Source organism: Marmota monax, unplaced genomic scaffold, assembly GCF_021218885.2.
Source record: "Marmota monax isolate L192 unplaced genomic scaffold, Marmota_monax_Labrador192_F-V1.1 WCK01_AAM20220418_F8-fsc00087, whole genome shotgun sequence".
Classification (NCBI taxonomy): domain Eukaryota; kingdom Metazoa; phylum Chordata; class Mammalia; order Rodentia; family Sciuridae; genus Marmota; species Marmota monax.
Genome location: NW_026693476.1, coordinates 6337286 through 6349970, shown reverse-complemented (window position 1 = coordinate 6349970; position 12685 = coordinate 6337286). Strand labels below are relative to the sequence as shown.

At 40.0% G+C, this 12685-nt stretch overlaps 1 protein-coding gene and 1 long non-coding RNA gene across 2 annotated transcripts in view; one reads left to right on the top strand and one right to left on the bottom strand.

Annotated features, from left to right (window-relative positions):
- The window catches only part of Lrig2 (leucine rich repeats and immunoglobulin like domains 2), a 174144-nt gene that overhangs the window by 16886 nt on the left and 144573 nt on the right, over positions 1–12685 (top strand). The window lies entirely within an intron of this gene.
- Positions 625–12346, bottom strand: LOC131424683 (uncharacterized). Its single transcript, XR_009228090.1, has 3 exons — positions 12020–12346; positions 3353–3422; positions 625–659 (listed from the first exon to the last, which is right to left on the bottom strand). It is a non-coding gene; the product is annotated as an uncharacterized LOC131424683 (long non-coding RNA).

The window sequence follows — 12685 nt, the reverse complement described above, 5'->3', positions numbered from 1 at the left end:
GCCCACTTATAACTAAAAATAAATATTTTTTAAAAACCAGATTGTTGGGGCTGGGGATGTGGCTCAAGCGGTAGCGCGCTCGCCTGGCATGTGCTCGGCCTGGGTTCGATCCTCAGCACCACATACAAACAAAGATGTTGTGTCTGCCGAAAACTAAAATGTAAATAAAATATTTTAAAAAAAACCAGATTGTTGTTAACATCATTGTAATTTGGTCTTAAAATTTGTTGATGTTAATTTTACAATAGTTTTTATAATCACATGAGATAATATGTGGAAATAATCTGAGAAATAATATGACCTAGCATTTTGGAAGCTTCCAAATACCAACTCTTAACAGAAATCTTTAACATATTTTAAATGATCAGAATATTAGGAACTTTTAAAGTTTTAAAGATTCATCGGTGTGTAACCATGTCTTTTCACTTACTGATATCTCAGTCAAATCAAGATCTGTGCTTTTAATCAAAGAAGCAAAAGCTTTTTAAGAGCATTCTTTTATTATCTTCTCCATAAATAATAGATTTTTCTACTTTTATTTGCTTGGGAAGTAAACACAACACTAAAAAGTAAAGAGTTGACCCTCCCTAGTCTGCTCCACCTAACAGAGACAGTGGTGCTTACCTCAGACCTCCAAGGGTTAGCTTCTGCTGTGTCTTCTAAAGGAAAGAGAACAGGTTATCTTTAGTGTTGATATCAATGGGGGAAGGTAATAGCTGTACATGACCTTGTGTTCTGAAATGGTTCTGACATCTGTGCAGTATCTATTTGGTAGGCTGTACGTCATCACTTTCTAGCAAAGATAGAGACTAGGCACCTGAGATCTGAGGCTCAACCAATCCACAAGTTTCCACATTTCCTTAGGAGTAGGAGAAAGGGGTCCCAATATTGTTGTCAGTCTTGGATGGGCTTTAGAACCCAGTTAATGAGCAGGCCACAATGAGAAGTATGTGAGCCTGGATCTCAGAGCGTTTGTGCTCTGAAACTGAAATCATAAACCAGAACATCTGATGTGTGTCTCATACACAATGAGGGAGGGAGGAAAGGCTGCTGACGGAAATGTCACAGGCAGCTGCTTTTAGCGCTTGGCTTTCACCAAAGAATCTTCCCCCTCTACCACTATGCCCCACCCTCTTCCTGCATCAGAGCCATTTAGGGCTCTTTAGTTCTCATCCTGCTTGCTCTGAAACAGGCTGTAAATTGGTATCTCTTACATCAGTCTAGCTCATGGTTGGTTGGTATTCCTGATGGGCTACAGAAATAACTGGCTCAGCTACTATTTGAGTCAGGAAAGTCTACCTTAAGAGAAAATTGTGTGCTCTGTCCTGAAAGGTTAAGAATATGACCTATGGTCCTAATTAAGTTGTTTGTTAAACAGTGTCCCTTGAACAAGTTGTTTTTTTCTACAACTTCTCCTGCTATATAACTAGGCATGTATCCTGCGGGTATTCATCCTCCAACTACGAGAACGTGCTAGTCCCTCATTGTGGAATTCTTTTCTCTTCACTTTTCCATTGCCAAATCCTCCTTATTCTTTTGGTTTAAATTGAAACATTAAATTTGGGTGTTAGACCAGGACGCAAGAAAAGACCACTGACTCCAATTAAAATCAAATTAAAGCAAGCTTATTATTTCGACCGGCCGGGCTGCCTCTCCCACCCAAAACCACGGGAACAAGACAGCCCCCGCAGCTTTCCTGCAGCCCAGCTTTATAGCCCAGAAAGTTACACAAAGGGGGGTTACAGATAACAGAACTCTGACTTTTTGCTGGCCCCGACATCAGAATTTATGAAGGTCATTAGAACCTCAGAGAGGGTCTTTATCTGGCCAGGGAAGGCCAAGATTTGTGAGGCCTCACTAAAGTTTCAGAGAGGGCTGCTGTCTGGTCAGAGAGCCAGGCATGGGTGAGTTCAAGGCACGGGCAGGCATTCCAAGCAGGTTCAGAATTTGCAGTAATTTATAGTAAAGCTGAAATTATCTTTTCATGACTTTGTGGCGAGATGGCTCCCAATTTTAAGAAAAGATCAGGTTGGGTCTATCAGGGAGAGATCTTTTCGACCCTACTTTCCTATTGCTCAAACCAGGATAGTCCCACAGTTTGTCATTCCATATCACTTGGTACTTAGTTCTGTGTAACCAATGCCATATGAATTATTACAATATTGTTCATGCCTACATTCCCTATTAAAAACCAAGGGCTAGGTGTAGTGATGTGTGCCTGTAATCCCAACTACTTGGGAGACTGAGGCAGGAGAATCACAAGTTCAAAGCCAACCTCAGTGACTTAGATCCTATCTCAAAAAAAAAAAAAAAAAAAAGAATAAAGTAAAATTTAAAAGCCACTAGCCGGGCTGGAGATGTGGCTCAAGCGGTAGTGCGCTTGCCTGGCATGCGTGCGGCCCGGGTTCGATCCTCAGCACCATATACAAACAAAGATGTTATGTCTGCCGAGAACTAAAAAATAAATATTACAAAATTTAAAAATAAATAAAAAATAAAAGCCACTAGCCTCCCATAAAAAAGATTTCATGTAATCTGTAACTACATTTGAGAATGAATTCAACAACTTCAAATAAGTTGCTGAAGTTGGCCTAGAATTTACAATCCTCCTGCCTCAGCCTCCCAAATTGCTAGGATTACAGGCATTTACCACCACACCCAGCTTCAAATAAATTCTTTTTTTTTTTTAACCTTTAGTTGCTGATACAACTTTTTTTATTTATACTTGGTGCTGAGAATCAAAACCAGTGCTTCACACATTTGATGCAAGTACTCTGCCACTGAGCCACAACCCTAGCCCCTCAAATAAATTCTTAATAAAATACTTTCTTTTTGTTAACTCTAGTTGAAACATTAACCGAACTTGAGTATTTAATTCTATCCAGAAACTATTCAGAATACTTCTAGAAAATCAACTTTATATGCCATTCATTGATTTTTTTTAGCTATTGATGGGTACAATACCTTTTATTTATGTATATTTTTTAATATTCATTTTTTAGTTGTAGGTGGACACAATATCTTTATTTATTTTTATGCGGTGGTGAGGATCAAACCCAGTGCGTCACTTGTACTAGGCGAGCACTCTACCACTGAGCCACAACCCCAGCCCTATTTATGTATGTTTTTTATGTGGTGCTGAGTATTGAACCTACTGCCTCACACTTGCAAGATAAGTGCTCTACCACTGAGCCACAATCCCAGCCTCTATTCATTTATTTTTGATTCAACAATTATTGGCAAGCACCACATCAGGCACTTTTTCTAGATTTATGGAAATAGCAATAAGTAACACAGATTTTTCCCCTCAAGGAGATAATTCAAGGACTACTATACCATAGACAGTACTCACCAAATATTCCACTGTTCCTTGCTTTACCCAGCCTTTCTTGCAGTTAGTGTGATTACAACTGGCTAATGACCTGTGAAGGAAGTAACATATATCATTTTTCAAGCTGAGGAAGTATAAATTATTGTGCTCCCTCTAACCTTTTTCCCTGTCAACAACCTCTGAGATTACATGTTCTGTTTGGTTCAGTTTCAAGGTATAGTCTGAGTCATCATGGTTACTGAGTTTTTTAATTCATTTGTGCTGCTAAAACAAAATATCTGGGTAATTTCCAAATAATATAAATTTATTTCTCACAGTTCTGGAAATTGAGAAGTCCATGATCAAGGTGCAAAAGTTTTGGTATCTAGTAAGGGCAGCTCTCTGCTTCCAAGACAGCACCTTATTGCTGCATCTTCTGGAGGAGACAAGAAGGGACCAAAGGTACAAACTTGCCCTCTCAAGCCCTTTTATAAGGCACCGATCCATTCATGATTAGTGAATCATGGCCTAATCACCTCTTAAGGCTCCACCTCGGAATACTGTTGCAGTGGGAATTAAGTTTCAACATGAATTTTGGAGGAGGCACAAACATTCAAACCATAGCATTCCATCCCTCATCCTCCAAAATTGATGTCCTTCTCACATATGAAATATTCATTCCATCCTAGTAATCCCAAAAGTCTTAACTTAAGGTCTGAGTTCAAAGTCTCATTCAAATATCTTCTAAATCACATGAGACTCAAGGTATGATTAATCCTAAGGCAAATTCTTCTCCAGCTGTGAGCATGAAGTCAAGCAAGTTATGTGCTTCCAAAAGATAGGCATAAGATAGACATTCCCATTCCCCAAAATAGTAACAGTCAAGAAGAAGGGATAACAGGTCCCAAGGAAGTCCAAAACCCACATTAAACAACATTAAATCTTGAGGCTGGATAACAACCTTCTTTGACTCTGTGTCCCACTTTCTGGACACACTGGAGCAGAGATTGTGCTCCTAAGGCCTTAGGCAGCCAAACCTCCACTACTCTGGGTTCAGCCCGTGCTGCAGATCCTAGGAGTAAGAGTTGGATGGCTGTGCCTCTCTCGGCTGGTGCTGCGTCATATGGTTCTATAGTTTTTGAGTCTCAGTTTTTGAGTCTCCTGTGACTCCTCTAGACATTGTTTTATAGGGGCTCTCAGCAGTGGCCCTGACCCTACTGCTCTGCTGGGCATTGCCCTGGTGGGGGCTCTCTGTGGCTGCCATGCCTTGACTCAGTTCTCTGCCTAAGCCTCAAGGCTCTCTGACAGCCTTTGATGTCTAGGTGGAAGCAGCAACCTCTGCAGCTCTTATACCCTGCATACATACAGAGTTGGCCCAACAAGGACACTGCCAAAGTTTATCACTCAACTTTCTAAAGGGCAGCATGAAGCATACCTGGGCCAGCTAGAACCTCGAATGGTCAAGGAGTGCTGTAGTGGAATGCAGGGGGCGGAGCCTCTAGGCCCCCTTTGGCCTACAGGCCTCTCCTTTGAACACATTCTGCCCTCAAGGCCCTAGAACTCTGCCTGTGATGCCACTGGCAGCCTCAGAAATCTCTGAAATGCCTCAGAGTCATTCTTCCTTTGTCCTGATGAATAGCATTTGGCCTCATTCTAGCCGTACTAATCTCCTTATCAAATGGTTGTTGGGACCAAACCCTTGGTACTCTGTCTTAAGCAGGCTTTTACAATTCCACCAAGCTAAGAATTTTCCAGATCTTTAAATTCGGCTTCTCTCTTTTTTTTTTTTTTTTTTTTTTTTAAGGTATCTTTTTTTTTTTTAATTTTTTTTATTGGTTGTTCAAAACATTATAAAGCTCTTGACATATCATATTTCATACATTAGATTCAAGTTGGTTATGAACTCCCAATTTTACCCCAAATACAGATTGCAGAATCACATCGGTTCTCTTTTAATCATAAATTCCATCTTTAATTTTTTATCTTCTCACATTTTACTATTGTCACAGGAGGTCCAAGGATTTCCCAGAGACCTCAACTGAGGAAAACAGGGTGTTTGGCATATGTGACAAAAAAGAATTTTAGCATGTAACCAGTCAGAGACACAAAGGTTTATTTAGGAGAGATACATCCAAGGGAGAATGTGGGCTATCTCAAGAATGAGTAGCTTTGGGGGTAAAACAAGGAATGTGAGCTATCTCCAGAGAGATAGAGAACAACCCCTTGCTATGGGTGTATTTGGTGGATAGGGTAAGATTTGTAGAGGACAGTTTAGGGGCTGGACTAGAAGTAAAATCAGGGCAGAGTTTCACAATTTCATGTCAGTTTTTCCTCTGCTTGCGTATTACCCTTATGTTTTGCAGGTAAGAGCATGGGGTCAAGGGTGCAGGCCGAAGGAGTGGTCTGGGTTGCTTAGGAGTTCCAAAGGTTCATGGGCGTTTCCTGCATTTCAGTGGGTCAGCTTATCTTTCCTTCCCTTTTCTGTATCCCCAAATCCCTATCTCACTATAAGCAGTCAAAAGAAGCCATGCAGTCTCCTCAGTCCTTTCCTTAGATATTTCTTCCATTATCTGGGCATCCTGGCAGAAGCCCATAATTCCAGCGACTCAGGAGGTTGAGGCAGGAGGATCACAAGTTGGAGGCAAGCCTCAGCAATTTAGCAAGGTCTTAAGCAACTTAATGAGATCCCATCTCAAAAAATAAGAAAGGTTTCGATCACTAGTACCAAAAAAAAAAAAAAAAAAGATATTTTTCATCAAATATCCTAGTTTCATTGCTTACAAGTTCTGCTTCCACAAAGCATTCAGCTAAGTTCATTGTCTTTTTTTTTTTTTTTTAGTTTTAGATGGACACAATTCCTTTATTTTGTTTTTATTTATTTTTATGTGGTGCTGAGAATCAAACCCAGTGCCTCACAGTGTGAGGCAAGTGCTCTACTGCTGAGCCACAACCCCAGACCCAGTTCATTGTCATTTTATAACAATAATGGCCTTTCTTCCAGTTTCAAGGACTTTGTTTTTCACCTATGACCTCATCAAAATGGTTTTTATTGTCTGTATTTCTACTAATGTTCTCATCCCAATCACTTAAGTAATCTCTAAGGAGATCTGGGCTCTCTCTACAGCTCTCATCATCTGCGCCCCACCTGAATTGTCCTTAATGCTGTGTTCATGATGACCTAGGTTTTTTATAGCATGTACCTCCAAACTCTTCCAGTTTCCACCCATTGCCCAATTTCAAAGCTGCTTCTACATTTTTGGTATTTGTTAGCAAACAAACCACTTTTTTTTTTCTTTTGTGTGTTCAGAGACGGTTACTGGGGATTGGATCCAGGCGCATTCTACTACTGAGCTATATCTTATCCTCTTTTACTTTTATTTTAGACAGGTTCTCACTAAATTGCCTAGGCTAGCCTCCAACTTGTGATCCTCCTGTTTCAGCCTCCTGAGTTGCTGGGATTACCGGCGTGCATCACCACCTGGTTCTGCCACATACCATTTTTTTTTTTTTTGGTACTGGGGATTGAATTCAGGGGCCCACAACTACTGAGCCACATCCCCAGCCTTTTGTTTTATTTTTGTATTTTACTTAGAGATAGGGTCTCATTGAGTTGCTTAGGGCCTCGCTAAGTTGCTGAGGCTGGCTTTGAATTTGTGAACCTCCTGCCTCAGCCTCCGGAGACACTGGGATTACAGGTGTGCACCACCATGCCTGGCAACATGCCACTCTTGTGTGTGTGTGTGTGTGTGTGTTGCCGGGGATTGAACCCAGGGTGCATTTGAGGTAAGCACTCTACCAACTGAGCTGCATCCCCAGCCTGACATGCTACTCTTGATATCAATTTCTGTATTAGTCTGTTTGTGCTGATATTAAAAAAAAAAAAAGAAAGAAAGAAAAGTTAAGACTGAGTCATTAAGAAATAGTGAAATCTATTTGTCAGCTAGGCATGGTGGCACATGCCTGTAATCATGGTGGCTTGGAAGGCTGAGACAGGAGGATCCTAAGTCCAAAGTCAGCCTAAGCAACTTAGTAAGGCACTAAGTAATGTAGGGAGCCCCTGTCTCTAAATGAAGTATAAAAGGGAGAGGGGAGGGCTAGGGTTGTGGTTCAGTGGTTAAATGCCCCAGGGTTCAATCCCAGTACTTTTAGTACCCCCCCAAAACACAGAGAAATCTATATTTTGCCAGGCACAGTGGCACATGCTGGGGAGACAGAGGCAGGGGGATTACAAGTTCAAAGCCAGCCTCAGCAACAACTTAGTGAGGCTGTAAGGAACTTAGGGAGACCCTGTCTCTAAATAAAATATTAAAACATGAGCTGGAGATATGGCTCATTGGTTAAGTGCTCCTTTAAAAAAGGAAGGAAGGAAGGAAGGAAGGAAGGAAGGAAGGAAGGAAGGAAGGAAGGAAGGAAGGAAGGAAGGAAGGAAGGAAGGAAGGAAGGAAGGAAGGAAGGAAGGAAGGAAGGAAGGAAGGAAGGAAGGAAGGAAGGAAGGAAGGAAGGAAGGAAGGAAGGAAGGAAGGAAGGAAGGAATCTATTTACCGCCCTGGAGGCTGAGAAGTATAGAAATAAGGTGACATAGGCATGGTGTCTGGTGAGGGCTGGGTCTCTGCTTCCAAGATGGCTCCTTGTCCTCACATGGCAGAGGGGATAGAAGGGCAAAAAGGAGATAGATACACTGTGTGAAGTGTCTTTTATAAGGTATCAATTCCATTCACAAGGGTACATGACTTCATCACCTTCTAAAGGCCTATCTTCTTAATACTGTTACATTGATGAAGTTCCAACATAAATTCAGAGGGATCACAGGCATTCAAACCATAACAGGAGTGAAGGTAAGGAGCATAGCAACATGCAGCTTAGCTGCTTGCCAACCTGCTAGATACATGACATGTGCAATATGCAGTTTTGTTATTTAAGCCACTGAGAATTCAGGGTTCAGCTGCTGGGGTAGCCAACATTAATTACTCTTAATAACATAACTCCTCTTATTTACTTAATACCTTTTATTACTAGGCACAGTAGTAGGCTGTTTGTAATAGTAATTTGTTATTGTTAAAATCCTGAAAATTCACTTTTCTTGCCAAGAGGGTGGCATGTTCCATGTTCATTCTGAACAGTTATAGTCAATCTCACTAGATATGCTCCTCTCTTTAAAAAAAAAAAAAAAAGAAAGAAAAAGAAAAAGAAAAAAAGCACTAGTTCTAAGATTGATGCAAACCTTGACATTTTAGAGGAAAAAAGGATTTTAGGTTTATTCTAGAGGACTGAATCCTGACTCTATGGTATTTGAGTAACTAATCTGCCTTACTTTTTTCACAGGTAAAATTGGGGATATAATTTGGTATGAATATCACAAGGTTATTTTGATGATCAAAATGAGCTAACTATTTAAACTGTAAAGCATTCATGCACATATAATATGACTATTCTCATTGAATCTAAGACATAACTGCTTATAAGGCCATACAAATTTTAAAAAATGCTGTAACTAGACACAGGGGAGTGAAGGGAGAGGATGTGGCATGGGGATAGAAAGGACAGTAAAATGATTCAGCCATTATGACCCTATGTGCATATATGATTACATGACCTTGTAACTCTACATCATGTACAACCAGAGGAATGAGAAGTTATACTCTATTTATGTATGAGGTGTCAGATGCATTCTACTGTCATGTATAACTAATTAGAACAAATTAAAAAAATTAAAATGCTGCAAGTTAATCTATGACACAGTGTTGTTGTTGTTTTTTATCACTCAGTCCTTATTGAAAGAGCTTATTAAGATTTATTTATACATATTGTCTTTTTAATTTGTGTTTGTGTGTGTGTTGCTGGGATCAAACCTAGGGGCTCATGAATGCTAAGCACTCACTCTATCACTGAGTTTCTTTTCTATAGACTTATAGACTTTGACTTTTTTCATATATCACACTTGTGCATTAATAAAAGGTAAATATAAAGGAAATAACTCAGTTTAGTTAGCTCTAAATGTCTTTATATTCAAAGTTTGTCTTCTGAATCCCTTTTTCTGTTTTGTTTTGGTTTTTGAGGCGGTCTCCCTAAATTCCCCAATCTGAACTTGAACTTGGCAATCCTCTTGTCTCAACTTCCCAAGTAGCTAGAACTATGTGCCACTATACCTGACCTGAATTACTTTGTATTTGAGTGTGTGTGTATGTGTGTGTGTGTGTGTGTGTGTGTTAGTTACTGGGGATTGAACCCAGGGGCATTCTACCATTGAGCCACATCCCCGACCCTTTTTTATTTTTTATTTTTTTAAATTTTGAGACAAGTCTTTAAATGAGTTGCTTAGTGCCTCACTAAATTGCTAAGGCTGACCTTAAACTCATGATCCTCCTGCCTCACCTCCCCAGCCAATGGGATTATAGCATGCACCATGGTGCCTGGCTTTTTTTTTTTTTTTGAGATAGGATTTTGCTAACTTGTCAAGGCTCACAATTCTCCTGCCTCAGTCTCCCAAGTAGTTGGGATGACAGGTGTGCACCACTTTACCTGGTCTGAATCACTTTGACTGACTCATTGATGTCGGTAGTTTTCACACAGTCTTACCAGTGCTATCAAGAGTTCTGATGAGGGGGCTGGGGATGTGGCTCAAACAGTAGCACGCTCGCCTGGCATGCGTGCGGCCAGGGTTTGATCCTCAGCACCACATACAAATAAAGATGTTGTGTCCGCTGAAAAACTAAAAAGTAAATATTAAAAAAAGAGATCTGAGGAGGTGCAGGCCTGTAATCCTAGCAACTCAAGAGACTAAGGCAGAAAGATCACAATTTTGAGGCCATCCTTTGCAACTTAGAGAGACACTTTCTCAAAATAAAAATTGAAAAGGGCTGAGCTCTGAAGTGATATTGGCCAACTTATATTGTTATTTTGTGTGCACCTATAAATATGTAACAACAAAGCCCATCAAAAATAAATAATAAACAAAAGGGCTGGGAATGCATCTCAATGGTAAAGCAGCTGGGCAGGATAACAGACACTTGTAATCCCAGAGGCTCAAGAGGCTGAGACAGAAGGATCAGAAGTTCAAAACCAGCCTCAGCAACTTAGCAAGGCCCTAAGCAACTAAGCGAGACCCTGTCTCAAAATTAAACAAAAAATAAAGAAACCCACTGTTTTATGCCACATTCCTCAAGGAGGTCTCTACTATTTTTTTTCTGAGGTTTTCTTACAAATCTCTGGTATCCATTCATCAAGCTGTATTTGTTTGCTTGCTTGTTTTTTGTGGTACTGGGGATCAAACCTGGGGCCTGTGTCTATTAAGGAAGTGCTCTGCTTCCATTCTTCAAGTTTTGATGCTGGTGCTTTCTTGATCTTAGAAGGTGTCAATGGAAGGTTTTCAGACAACAATAGAATTCACAGTCCTTACACAACTGTTAAGTCAACAAACTTAAATGTCCACGGATTTAAGTTATCTGTTTGTTTCACCAGGAATAGCAACCATGTTTGTGCATGAACAAATAACTAAACTACATCACTGGACAGACCTGTAAAACACCATCCGTTGTAAATTATATCTCAAATTTAAGAGATATTGGGCTGGGGATGTAACCCGGTGGTGGAATGCTTGCCTAGCAGTCTGGGTTCAATCCCCAACACTATGAGAAAAAAAAAAAGAGAGAGAAATTTTACATATAACAATATATGTGTCTTGGAATAGAAAAAAATGTAGTACTTTTCTTTTACAAATAAGGATGTAATAATAAGGCCCCAAGAATTTCAGCTACCCAGAAGCTCACAGATCATTCTTATATTTCTGTTCAACTGTTGTCACTGTAATACAGGCCTTCACAATCTTAAATCTAGGACAAGACTATAGAAGGATCTGGGGTAAAGGGGTATCTGAAGATGTTAGTATGACTCTCAGCCTTGCAGTATTTCTTATGTGCTACTTTGGAGGGGTCAAGTCACTACTGGGGGGAAATAATTGATTCAGAAGGTTTTTGATCAAGGGAAGCCTTAATGTATGCAAAAGAACTTTGTAAACTGTAAAATCTCTATGCAAGCGGAAGAGAACTAGTGGTTGAGTGCCAGGAGCTGTGCTGGGTACTTGGCATGCTGTATCTCTTTTGATCTGATGGACATGCTAAGGTGTATAATGCCTTTATGGTTACCTTGCTACCTGATCTATTCCAAGATGTTCTTCTCCTTGATTTCTTTCTCCGCCTTCTCCTCCTCCTCCTTCTTCCTGAAATACCCCTTTCATTGCTTTACACCTTGAAGCATAAATCATCTATGACTACCATTTGTATCATCAACAAAAGTTGATGATTTATGAGTTCACCCCAGAGCTTGCCATGTAGCCAGACTAATTTGATAAGAGACCCTTAGGCTACCACCATACTGCTTTCCCTGTGACTCATTCCAGAACTTGCCTCTAGGACCATGGCAAAAAGTTTTACTTTTTTACTTTCTGCCCTGGTTCTGGAAGTTAGAAGTCCAAAATGAATACAAAATTCAGGGTATTGATTTAAACAGGCATTAGACAATTTGTACAGACTCAGATGTACTGAAAATTGACATTCAAAAATCTGGTCGTAGAAACCAGAGATACTAGTAATAGATAGTTTTGAGGGCTGTAACTTTATTAATGAGAGAATTACTGGCAAGAACTCTAGTACTAGTTAATTATGTATAAGGCAGAAACCTCGCCCCCGCCCCCACACACCAAAGCCAGATTACCTTTGAGACTGATGCTCGGAAAAGGACTTAGCCTCTGCATGTTCTTCTAGTAGGGAGAATTAAAGTTCATGAAATGAAGTGAATCTTTTTTTTTTCTTTTAATTATTTTTAGCTGTAGATGGGCACAACATCTTTATTTTATTTATTTATTTTTATTCAGTGCTGAGGATCGAACCCAGTGCCTCACACGTGCTAGGCAATTGCTATTATACCACTGAGCTACAGCCCAGCCCCTGAAGTGAATCTTAATATGGAAGTTAGGATTACAGATCCAAGAGACTATTTAGAGACTAGAGAGATATGAAGCACACTGTTATACTGGGCAAATGAAATGCTATCTTGAATTATTAATAGGCAAGGTCGGATGGAGTGAGGGGTTAAAACAATGAACTTTATTATGTTTCAAATGTCTAAAAGATTGAGGAGCAAAGCTCCACAGAAATTTGGGGACTCCCAAGACTGCTCTCAAGGCTTTCTTCTTTAGGAAAGCAATGCTGTCGTGTTTAATTTGTAATTCAATATAAAATTAACATCATCCTCTGATTATTTTTTGTACAGGCATATTGACTCCCCATTGAGATTTTAAGCTTAAGGGCAGTAGTGATGTAATGGTGTCTTACTTTTTGAAATATTCTGCATGCCCAATACCTAGCATAATGCCATGTA